The sequence below is a fragment of the Pinus tabuliformis genome, chromosome Q (assembly GCF_031772625.1).
Source record: "Pinus tabuliformis cultivar Carrire ecotype Pingquan chromosome Q, CPIR1, whole genome shotgun sequence".
Taxonomy (NCBI): Eukaryota; Viridiplantae; Streptophyta; class Pinopsida; order Pinales; family Pinaceae; genus Pinus; species Pinus tabuliformis.
In genome coordinates this window covers 1,302,080,214-1,302,091,278 of record NC_142296.1, presented here as the reverse complement: position 1 = coordinate 1,302,091,278, position 11,065 = coordinate 1,302,080,214, and the positions used below count along the sequence as shown (strand labels likewise).

General features: G+C 40.2%; 1 pseudogene; it reads left to right on the top strand.

Annotated features, from left to right (window-relative positions):
- Window positions 1-1,033: 1,033 nt before the first annotated feature.
- LOC149224604 (zinc finger CCCH domain-containing protein ZFN-like) overlaps window positions 1,034-11,065 on the top strand; it is a 54,531-nt pseudogene continuing 44,499 nt past the window's right edge.

Here is an 11,065-nt window from a genome sequence, read left to right as displayed (position 1 = left end):
CAAATAGGTAGGCTGAGGAGTTAAGGCGGTGAACTGACACGTTATGGAGGAGTTTGGTGGGTCTGCCGAGCGCCCCCACACGATGAATGAAGGGTATACATAACCAGCAGTGAGATTGGATGAAAGGCAAGGAAGTGCTAGCTCACACATAATGGTTTTACGATGAAGAGTAAGACGGAGGTGAAAATGAGCCCACATGATGGGCGAAATGAAGACATAAAACCATGTGAATAATTTCGGGTAGGGCGACACAGGCGTGTGCGCCTGCCAAACGAAACGTGGTTGGGCTGAACGAACTCGTGCGGGGTGAACCGCAGGTGGGAACGCCCGACGAGGTGAAACGGTAGACAAGTGTTGGGTTGTAAACGAGGTGCGACGGACGTGCGAAGGTGCCTGAGTTGGGTGGCATGGTGACATGGGTAGCGGCGCCCGAGTTAGGAAAATAACACGATCGTTCAAAAGTGCTGAACAGTGCAGCGACCAGAGGTTGAGCTGCACGATAGCCAAGTTTCTCATGTAAAAGGGTGAACATGCGGAGGCAAACGAAGAGTTGGGCAGAGTCATTTGAGTGACTATGTGGGGGCACCGACGAGCTGGGCTAACCAAGTTGTGCCGATGAATGTAAAAATATTCTAAGTGTAAATTTAGGGTTTCCTCAAGATTTAACTTGTATATTGCAAACAATTATTATTATTATTATTATGGGCAGACTCATTACAGGGAGTTGCCCCTCCCAGTTATACTGTTGTGCATTTATGTTAATGTTGATGAATGTTTAACTGTTGTTTATAATGAATGAAAGTACTTGGTAAAAGAAAAATAAACTAAGTATAGATGTAAGGCATAGTCCATGATCGCAAGTATTGGTGAAAAGAAAGTGGTCAGTGGTGCCACACCTCTTATAGTGTGGTTGGAAGAGTACCGCCAGTGTAGGAGCGTGACAGGTGGTATCAAAGCTGATGAACGATGGGAAGCTAAATACTTGACATTCGTGACAGGTGATTCAGGTTTGCAACAAAAGTAGATGGTAGAGATGGCGGAAGGACCTCAAGTTATAATAGGTGAATCTGGCCATAATGCAGGAAAGGATTTTCTGAAAGAGGTATTGGAACAAATGAGGAAATGGAGTTCTGAATGGGCTTCAATGAAGGCCGAGAGCATGCAGATGTGGAAAGGCTATGTGAAGATAAAATAAGAACTTGAATAACTCAAGGACCAATACGAGTATACAGAATGGGAGTATACACAAGAGGAGGACTTTCTTGGTAAGAAGGTCATTGTAATAGAGCAGGATGAGCTCGACTACATTGACAAACTTGGGGACTACTACCAAAACAATCAGGCAGATGTTCGGAGGCTTAGTTCAATAGAAGAAGTCAATGGGTACTTGATTGGTGCACTTGAAGGGAAAGCTGCAGAGCATGATGAGGATGTTGCAGATGTGACAATGATGGAGGATGAATTTGAAAGTGTTTAAGTTGGACGAAGATCGTGCAGTTTGCATACATCGGTGGATGAGGATACTCACATGGAGGAGCCTCATGCTGAAGTAAGTATTATTGATACTTGTGTTTCAATTGAGCATTTGGAAGATGAACCGTATGCAGGGAAGAGCAAAATCAGTTTATCGATGTAAGGGAGGATCTTACCATGGATGTCTACGATGAGACCTTGTATCAAGAAGCAGGAATCATTGAATGTTGCAGGGCTTGTTGGGGTTGTTTGTGACCTTATGATAGAAGGTACAAGAGCCCATGATAAGGGACGAACATGATGATCGTTGCGGAGGAATGGGTCATGCTTTAGCCACATGGAGAATTGGCTATGTGCCTGGCATGACTCATGGATAGATTAGAGGAGGGCACACACTTGAGTATGATGATACTTTGGTGGACTTCTCATGGTCGAGACCAAGAGGAAGTCCTGGTGGAACCTTCAGTGGGGGAGCCATGGTGGAAGAGACTCATATGTTGATGATATGGTTGGGTGACCGAGTTCACTAGGCCGGATTACAGACTTGGATGAGGATGACCGACTGTTGTGATGGGTCTACCTAGTTGGACAACATGGGCAACTTGAGTCATGGACATCAGGTTGGAGACATGGAGCATGGTAGTCTTATGCAGGGAAATTATGCAGGAGAACTTGTAGAGGTGTCACTTATGGGCATCCAATGAGGAGTGCCAAGGCAAAGATGTTGTGCAGGTGGATTTGCTAGTGTTACATGGAGATGTTTTGTTTATGAGCCAATGGGGATGTTGTGCACTTTTGTAGAACAAGGCCATGGACTTGGTTGGAGTTGTGAGTAGATTATGGAGCATTCCTACTACATGGAGAGCTGAGGCATCTTGCAGAGACCTTTGGGCCGAGACATGCATGCTTGTAGGGATGATGGTTGGAGATGACTCATGGAGCTCATGATGACATGAGGTTGTGACTTTTGAGAACTTCATATTATGGTGGACTTAGAGGATTTTATGCAACATGGGGTGCATACTTTCGAGTACATGTATGGGTGTGCTTGAAAGAGTGACTTGAGGTGGAGGATTGATACGCGATAGTTTGGAGTGATAGAGTTGCAGCAATGATGATGCCTTGGTGGCAACACTTGGGCATGGGTTGAGCCGAGACTTAACCACTTTTGACACATGAGGGCTGATTGATCTATGATCATGGGCAGCACATGGGAGATGAGATGGGTGTATACTTGTTTCTGGGGCAAACTTGAGGGATGGTACATTACAAATATGATGGAGGTGGATCGATGGACCTGGATGTGGCACATCGAGAGTTGGGTTTGATGAGAGGATCTCTTCATATTGAGGAGATGGATTTTACACATATGGATGATGATGTTGGGATAGATACAGTTGATTTCATGCAGCACATTGGTACCAAACATCATGACAACATGTTGCAGAAGAGATGAGGACTACTTCATGGACCTAGACATGGCTTATATGGGGATGGATTCTTGATCAAGTTGATGTTGTGACAGGAGTCTGAGAAAAGGCTGATGATGGCATGAGGATGTGCATTCTCATGGTTTGAGCATGACAGTTGGACTGATCACCCGACTAGTTCAAGACATGAGGGCTAGCAATGTGCAGAGATGTGTTAGCATTGTGTTGGAGTATCATGGCAGTAGTTCACATGATGACGATACATGATGAGGTCGACACGATATGTTGCAGTAAGCATGTAGCTTGAGATGGAGGGACCAGCCTTCCATAGTGGGAGCAACATGTGGAGATTGCAGTGGATGTGGTTGATGATCATGGATTGAGGAGACTTTCTGATGTATGACATAACAATGGGTTATATGCCTTAGTATGGGTATCTTGGTGACAGGAGGCTACAAAGGATAGCTAGATTGCCGAGGATGGTAATGACCTTAGGTGGGGGGGGATGTAACGCCCTATCGTTGTTGCGATGATCGGGCAGGACGGGCACACCCACCGGGCGTGCCTAAATGGTGGAAATGGGCAAACCGGCAAGCTAGCGAGGGCGAGACACTGGCACGAGGGCAAGCTGCAGTTGGCGAGCGGATGAGCAAGTGTGGACGACGAGCTAGGCATGCAGACTTACAGTGGGTGAACCACACCCACGAGCGACTTAACAACGGGCAAGATGGCTTGAACAAATAGGCAGGCCAATGAGTTAAGGCGGTGAATCAACGCATTATGGAGGAGTTTGGTGGGTCAGCCGAAAGCCCCCACATGATGAACGAAGGGTATACATAACTGGCGGTGAGATTGGATGAAAGGCATGGAAGTGCGATCTCACACATAACGGTTCTTCGGTGAAGAGTAGGGCAGAGGTCTGAATGAGCCCGCACAGTGGGCGAAACGAAGACAGAAAACCGTGCGAAGAGTTTCGGGCAAGGTGACACGGGCATGTGCACCTGCCAAACGAAATGTGGTTGGGCTGAACGAACTCGTGCAGGGTGACCCACGAGTGGGAGCGCCCGGTGAGGTGAAACGGTAGACAAATGTTGGATTGTAAACGAGGTGCGACAGACATGCAAAGGTGCTCGAGCTGGGTGGCACAGTGACACGGGTAGCGGCACTCGAGTTAGGAAAACAACACGATCGTTCGAAAGTGCTGAACGGTGCAACGACCAAAGGTCGAGCTGCACGACAGCCAAGTTTCTCATGTAAAAGGGTGAACGTGCGGAGTCAAACGAAGAGTTGGGTAGAGTCATTTGAGCGACCGTGTGGGCACACTGACGAGTTGGGCTAACTGAGTTGTGCCGATGAATGTAAAAATATTCTAAGTGTAATTTTGGGGTTTCCTTAAGATTTAACTTGTATATTGTAAATGATTATTATTATTACGGGCAGACTCATTACAGGGAGTTGCCCCTCCCAGTTATACGGTTGTGCATTTATGTTAATGTTGATGAATGTTTAACTGCTATTTATAATGAATGAAATTACTTGGTAAAAGAAAAATAAACTAAGTATAGACATAAGGCGTAGTCCACGATCGCAAGTATTGGTGAAAAGAAAGTGGTCAGTGGTGCCGCACCTCCTATAGTGTGGTTGGAAGAGTACTGCCAGTATAGGGGTGTGACATCTGGGGTGGGGTGGAGGCTGCCTGCATCCCTCTTCCCCACCCCTGCAGCCCAACAGCCTACGGCAATGGTGGGGCAATTCCAGACATCCCTCCACCCAACCCCGATGACCCAACGACCCACGGGGGTGGCGGGGTGATTCCGGGGTAATAGAATTTTAATGTATTTCAGATCTCATTATTTTATCTTTATGATCATTACTAAAACATGTTGAATTTATACTAGGAAAGAAAATTGTTATTCTACCAAAAAAATTAGTGTTTTTTTCCTCATAAACAACTGTTTTTTTGCACATAAAAATTTGGTTTTACTAACATTTTTTAAAAATGTTGAAAGTTGACCCTAAAAAAACCATCGTTCCAATATCAACACTTTTCATTTTCAGGGTGTTTTTTGCACGAAAATTTCGTTTTCACTGCCAGTTTTAAAACATGTTGAAAATTGACCCTAAAAAAAAAACAATCGTTCCAATATACACACTTTTCATTTTTAGCACTATTTTTTATGTTTTTTTGGGGTGTTTTGGCCAGAGTTCCCGTTTTGAGTTTATAGTTCCCATTTCAAAGTTTACATTGTTCATGTCAATTCGACCTAATAGGAGGCACAAAGAAGCCTATATATAGGGCATCAGAACTCATTTGGAGGAGACACTCTCACTTACACAAGTTCGATCACAAAGACGAAAATAAGTGCAAAGAAGAGGAGATTGAAGAAAGGAGAAGAAGTCACATTTTTTGGTTTTGGTTTGGGCTACTTATCTCCACATGTGTGAAGGAATTAGGGCACATTTTTTTTGTACTAAAGCCGAGTTGCAGAAGAGAAGTTAGGTCACCAAGAAGAGTTGTTCTTGAAGTCGAATTCTATAGGAGAGAGAATCTACCTAAGCAAAGAAGAGAAGTTACAGTTTCTAGGAAAAATCGAAGTTGCAGTTGTAGTTTATGGTTGTAGTTGAAGTTGCAGTTTCTGAGAGAGTCGAAGTTGCATTTTTTTGGAAAGTCAAAGTGATAGTTTCTAGGCAAGTCGAAGTTGCAGTTTTTGGGAAAATAAAAGTTACATTTTTTCGGCAAGTCGAAGGTGCAGCTGCAAGATAGGTCGAAGTTGTTGGAAATAATATCTACCTAAAGAAGGAGCATTGACTTGGTCTTGGAAGGGTTCTTGGTCAAGGGTCTAGGTCTTGGAATTCATCAATTTAAGATTCTATAAGAAGAAGAATTCATTGGGTTTTCCTCTCAAGCTTGGAGAGGTTTTTTCCCTAGCTATTTGCCTACATCTTGTGTCTTTTGTTTCATTGTTATTTATCATTTGGTAGTTTTTTGATGAAGAAGAAAACATAATAAAAATCAAGTACAAGAAGAATCTAATTAAGAAAAAGTAAAAATTCCTCACAAATAGTTATCATTACAAGAGAGATAATATAATCTCTATTCCCTATATTTCTCAACAATACACAACTAACGTTTCCATTTTGATAGATAGAATGAGCAAAGTGATTTCCCTTCCCGTTTCTCCTTTTAATCTCCTTCAAATTTTAATGAGCATAAAAGAGAAGAAAAGTAAGATTGACAATTTATTTTTTGTTCAGTTTTAATCAGCTTGAAAAAAGATAAAAGGATACTTGGTATCCTTCAATATTTTAACAAGCATGAGAAGGACACAAAGGAAGATCATCCTAGAGGAACATGTAGTATAAATGGTAACGACTAGTTCCAAGTTGATGGAACCACCCTAAGTGAAGTGAAGTGAAAGGGCTAGCAAAGGAGACCACTCATTGTAGCGGCCCCTCCGGGAAGGATAGGAACACCAAGGGAAAGAATGCAACGATTCAAACATAATGTGACAATAGTGGTGAAACAGTACCAAATATTACCACCTTATAAAAACATAGAGATTCATCTAGTGATTTAGAGATGGTATAAAAAGATGCATTCTATGTTGATGTCAAAAATCCCACTCAATCATAGTTTTGCACAAGAAAGTTTGATAAGAAAATATTTGACTAAATTTTATTGAGATTAATACTTACTTTTATAGCTTTACATAAGAAAAATAACTTAACATACTAAGAAGATAAAATCTCATGAGATTGTATAGACTAGGACCTAAGTACAATATGAGGGATAAATTGAGAAAAGATTCCAAATATCCCCTAAGACTAAGAAAACCAAAAAGCTTTGTTCACTCTCGCACTCATATTAGTTTTATGTTGAAAATATAAATGAGAAATACATAAGAAAAAACAAAAGACTATATAAACTCAAAATATTAAATTATTGACTAAATAAACCTACATTGATGCTCTCATAGGCTGGAGCGTTATCTCCAACATATGACATCGTAGTTCCTGTAGCGGTATATTTTTCATCAACATATAGTAATCAATATAATTATTTGTGACAATCCTTTCCTTCATGAGGGAAAATAAGCACACCAAACTCTGATGATACAACTACAACCATGGCATAAAACCACTTATGACCAAGGAGCAAGTTATAATCCTATGGGGCTTAAACAAATTCAACATATATACTCAAAAATTTTCCCCATATATATTAAAAGCAAGGGTGAAAGGGGATGCATTCTAGCAAATTATTGACGTATGTTGAACTAAGGTCCTTCTCATTATAGTGGATTGGAAAATAGGTTTATAATATATGCTCCCTAATGCATGAGATCAAAAGAGAAAATAATTAGCCAAAATGCATTAGTAAAACATGTAGCTCAAAATTCAAGGAAGGATCCACGACAAAAGGATTGAATAGGAGAAATGTTGATACCTAGGTCTCAAATATAATAATTTCATCTCTGGGTTGGGCATACCCATGCTCAACATACAAAGAAACTAAACATGGCTACCAATTATACATTGCAGATCCATGACATGAAATATTGGGACATGGCCATAAGAGATGTACAGTGGATCCATGTGATAAACCAAAATATCATAGCCAACAAGAAATTAAATCTGGATCTATGTCACAGTATACATTAGTAGGACTATGGAAACATAAAAGAGAATTTCCCCAGAGTAGTCCTCAAAGTACATCAAATAATACATAACTCCAACATAGCTTGGGAAGGGTGCCATATAAGAGTGAGATGTCCCTAGCCCATGGTCTTCTACAAAACCCTAATGGTGTGAATCTACAACATGAAAATAAATGAGCTGATGTTGAGCATTATAGAAACCACCTAATTACCGGTCATTGAGGTAGTGTTCAGAGTCGCAAGGGGACCCACCATTGATGAAAATGGACCCCAAGGTACCTAGCACAATCCACTAAGTGTGAATATGAGCTGACATCAAACACTCACAAACTTGGCTGATCATGAATCAATGAGGTAAACCCATTGTCAATTGGAAGGAATCTGATCGTTGAGGTTTGGAAGCTCCAAGGTACTACTAGTTCCTAGATCAAGCCCTTGGATAATGAGATGAATTCGCTAGGAGAATATTCATCAAAGGAGGGCCTTAATGCATCCCCCATCAATCGACATAGCATAAAATAAGAGATGATGTGAATGGATGAAGTCATGAAGTACAATTGACACAAGGATGGCCAACACAAAAGGTCAACAAGGAATGCAGATGACCAAATGTTATGAAACCAGTTCAAGAAAAAGATAGAAAAGATAGATCAACGCCTTAGAATTCATCCTCTTTTAGGGGGAAACCTCCTTTACATTACATAAATGAACAATTCTTTTATTATTCAAATGACAAAACCTCCTTTCTATATATAGGAGTCTAAGGAGTCACAATATAACCCAGCCGACCGAACAATAATAATATAAAGCCACAAAAATAACAATAGAGGGATTCTATGGGGCACAGTAATAAAAATATGGGGACAATAGGGGCACAACAATATTAATAAGGGATACAACTACAATAGTAATGGGGTAATCACTAGTATTCTAGGGACCTATCATGCCCCTCTCCTTCAAAAAAAGTTTTGTCCTCAATGCTTGAGTAGTTTTGGATGCTTTTGTATAAAATTCTCATCCTCCCATGTGGAATCTTCAGTGGATAAGTTCTTCCACTTGATGAGATACTCTGAAATTGATCGATTTCGTAGCTGTCGAGTTCTTGTTTCTCTGACTGCTTCTGATTCCAATATAATTTTTCCTTCCTCGTCAAGTTCTGGAAATATTGTTTGAACTGGGAGCTTGTTGTTTATAACCTTATTTAAACATGAAACATGGAAAACTGGGTGCACTCAAGACGCTGCAGGAAGCTCCAATTTGTATGCCATATTACCAATCTTTTGCAACACCTTGTACGGACCATAATACTTTGGTGATAATTTATTATCCTTCTTAGCTTTCTTGAGGGACATTTGTTTATATGGTTGTAGCCGTAGGAATACCTAATCACCTACATCAAAACTTCTTTCGCTGCGATGTTGATCTGCTTGTTATTTCATTCTATTTTGTGCCAACACGAGGTTATCCTTTAAGAGTTGGAGGACTTGTTGTTGATGTTAGATGTGATGTTCCACTGCTTGAACCTTATAATTTTCTCTTAAATATGATGTGATGGATGGTGGTTGATATCCATAAAGTGCCATAAATGGGGTCATTTTTGTTGCTGTATGGAAGGAAGTGTTATACCACCATTCAGCCAGAGGCAACCATTTGACCCATTGTGTCTGTTTATCAGATACAAAGCAACGAATATATCCTTCCAAACATTTGTTTACTATCTCATTTTGCCCATCAGATTGAGGATGATAAGATGAGCTATGAGCTAACTGAGTACCAAGACAAGAAAATAATTCTATCCAAAAATTTCTAGTGAAAATGATCTCTATCACTTACAATAATCTTTGGGTTTCCATGTAGCTTTTGAATTGTTTCCATAAATTCAGTAGAAACTGTACTGGCTTTCAATGGATGTGATAATGCACAAAAGTGTGCATACTTGGTAAGTCTGTCAACTACCACCATGATGACACTCTTTCCCTCAGACTTGGGTAAACCTATGATAAAATTCATTGAAACCTCCTCCCAACGTTGGCTTGGAATGGATAAAGGTTGTAATAGACCCGGGGTCTTAATTTTTTCAACTTTATTTTGTTGGAAAACCAAACATTATGCCACAAACTTTTGAATATCCGATTTAAGGCCATCCCAAAAATATTCCTTCTTAACCCTGTGGTAAGTTTTTAAAAATCCTGAGTGCCCTCCTAAGGGAGAAGTGTGCAATTCCATAAGAATCTTTTGTTTGAGTTGCAAATTCTTATAGAGGTATACGCGATCTTTGTACCGTAACGAATCATTTTGCCAACTAAATGTATTAAATGTACTGGAATCTTGTTGTAACTTTTGAATAAGTGCCCACACTTTTTCATCATTCTTCCACTCCTCCCTTGCTTCGTTTATCCAATCCGGTTGGATAATAGAAATAGCACACAACAACACTTCCACATCCTCATCATTTCTTGAGAGTGCATCTGCCACCACATTTTTCTTCCCTTTTTTGTAGATGATTTCAAAGTCATAACCCAACATCTTTGTGACCCACTTTTGTCGCTCTTTAGAGGATAATATTTTTTCTAAAAAGTATTTAAGGCTATTATGATCTGTTTTTACCTTGAAGTGTCTTCCCATTAGGTAGGGTCGCCATTTCTTAAGTGCATGTAGTATTGCCAACATTTCCTTCTCATAAATAGATTTGTGTAAAAAATTTCCCTTGATTGGATGACTTTCAAAAGAAATGGGTCTTTCATCTTGTATTAAAACAGCACCAATTCCATTTCTTGAAGCGTCACACTCCACAATAAAGGTTTTTGTGAAGTCCAGTGTAGCTAAGACCGGTGCTTGGCACATTGCCTCTTTAAGATGTTCGAAGGCCTTTGTTGCTTCTGGAGTCCATGAAAATGCGTCTTTCTTCAATAATGTTGTTAGAGGTGTTGCTATTCTCCCATAATTCTTAACAAACTTGCGATAATACCCTATCAACCCGAGAAATCCTCGCAGATGCTTTATGGATGTGGGGATTTTCCATTCCTTAATGGCTTTAATTTTTCTAGGGTCTACCTTAACTCCTTCATGAGATACAATATGACCCAGATATTCCACCTCTTGTACTCCAAAGGAACATTTGGATCTTTTTGCATATAATTGTTTCTCCTCCAACAGTTGTAGCACCCTGTCAACATGTTCAACATGATCCTTCCAAGACTTGTTGTAGATTAGCATATCATCAAAAAATACTAACACAAATTTTCTAAGGAAGGGTTTGAACATGGAATTCATCAAACCTTGAAATGTAGAAGGTGCATTGGTAAGGCCAAAATGCATGACCAAAAATTCATAATGACCCTCATGAGTTCTAAATGTTGTTTTTGGAATGTCTTCAATCTTCATTCTGATTTGATGATATCCTGAATGAAGATCCAAATTGGTGAAGTAAATTGATCCATGCAATTCATCTAGTAATTCATCAATGATAGGAATGGGAAACTTATCTTTAATAGTGAGCTTGTT